This window comes from Artemia sp. Qi Xiang Cuo, chromosome 12 (genome assembly GCF_049724085.1).
Source record: "Artemia sp. Qi Xiang Cuo chromosome 12, ASM4972408v1, whole genome shotgun sequence".
NCBI lineage: Eukaryota > Metazoa > Arthropoda > Branchiopoda > Anostraca > Artemiidae > Artemia > Artemia sp. Qi Xiang Cuo.
The window spans coordinates 30,453,142-30,455,036 of record NC_142805.1 but is presented as its reverse complement, the minus strand read 5'-3'; the positions used below and the strand labels follow the sequence as shown (position 1 = coordinate 30,455,036).

At 35.5% G+C, this 1,895-nt stretch overlaps 1 pseudogene; it reads left to right on the top strand.

Annotated features, from left to right (window-relative positions):
- Positions 1-222: 222 nt before the first annotated feature.
- LOC148945997 (ribonuclease H1-like) lies at positions 223-907 on the top strand (annotated as a pseudogene).
- The last annotated feature ends 988 nt before the right edge of the window (positions 908-1,895 follow it).

Sequence of the window (1,895 nt, the reverse complement as noted above, 5' to 3'; positions counted from 1 at the left end):
GAGCCTTGGCCTGCTTAAAAACTACCCCTATTCCTGCCCTTTACTGTGAACTTGGCATCACATCACTTCAGAAGAGGAAAAATAATCTCCAAGCTCGGTACTTTCTAAGAAAAAATGGAATAAAAAAATCACATTGTGTACAAAGAATGCATTGCTACATGGAACCAAGATCTCCAGTTTAGACCACGGTTTGCCCCTACAGTTTATAAATTTTCTTCTCTAATGAAGGATGCTGGCCTCCCATGCCAGGTCCCAACCCCAAACATAGATGACCGTTCCTCAAGTTTTACTGGAATTAGTAATGTAATTAATTTAGTTTTAGATGACAGGAACAAGCATGTAGGGTAATTCGGTTTAAAATTAGTGTGGTATAGGCTGACAACACATTGGATTGATTTTACCGAAATATATACTGATTGATCCAAGTCGGAAACTGGTACGGGTTGTTCCTTTATTGTCCCTTCAACTGGTGTTTCCTGTGGGTTTAAACTACCTGACATGCTTACTATATTTTCTCCAGAAATGATTGCTATTCACCAAGCTCTTTTGTATATTAAGTCAAATAGTATAATTGGTAGTTTTCTTATTTGTTCTGACTCTTTGTGTGTGATAAACTATTTAGCTGTGAAACAAAATTGTTTCAAAGAAATTGCTACAAAGATTAGAATAGTAGTGGATGATTTGCTAAAACATGGTTTTGATGTACAATTGACCTGGGTCCCAGCCCATGCAGGTATTCCTGGAAATGAGGCAGCTGATAAAATGGCTAAATGGGCTAGTAGCAGTGGTGAAATTTTAAAAGTAAATTTATCTATAAGTGAATGAGACTCACTCTGCGGAAGATGAGAAAGCTGATTTTTCAAGAAGGTCCTCAAACACCATCTTGAATCTATCAAACAGTTCGTGATAACTAACTGTAAGTAAGGAGCGGTAGTGCCCTTTTTAAGTGACCCAAAAAATGGAGGGCAACTAGGCCCCCTCCCACGCTCATTTTTTTCCCAAAGTCACCTGATCAAAATTTTAAGATAGCCATTTTGTTCAGCATGGTCGGAAATATGATAACTATGTCTTTTAGGATGACTTAATCCCCCGAAGTCCCTGGGGGAGGGCTGAAAGTTATGAACTTTACCCAATGTTAACATTGGGTAACATAGTATTCGTTATTGGGAAGTATACAGACGTTTTCAGGGGGATTTTTTCTGGTAGGTTGGGGGATCAGGGGTTATATGGCAGGATCTTTCCATGAAGGAAGTTTTCATGGGGGAAGGGACATTGCTATGAAGGGGGTGAAGGAATTCCCAGCATTATTAAAGAAAGAGATAAGAAATAAAATGAAAAAAAAAGTTTTTCAACTGAAAGTAAGGAACAACATCAAAACTTAAAACAAAAGGAAAATGTTACGTATATGATCTGCGTTCGCCCCCTAGTCAATACCTCGCTCGATTTTTTATTACTTTAATAATATATATTTATTCTAATTAACGGCCTTTGTTATAAAGGGGTCATTTTTAAATAATTGTAAAAAAACTCGAATTTTAGCATAAAGAGCATGGTATTGACTAGGGGGCGAACCCCCTAATATACGTATTAAAAATCTATGAATATAGAAGTTTGTTACGTAAGTTAATTCGTAAGTTACATATATTTATTACTAATAAAAACGCCCGTAAATAAAATTAAACAAGTTTCGAGAAAGCCATTTAACCAAATAAAAGTAAAATTAATTTACAAATTTTGTTTTAATTATTCATATACGGTGAGCCAGAATCAAAACCTGCATTAATTCAAAAACGTTCAAAAATTAAATAAAAAACAACAAGTTTTTTTTAACTGAAAGTAAGGAGCGACGTTAAAACTTAAAACGAACAGAAATTATTCCCTATACGAAAGGGGCT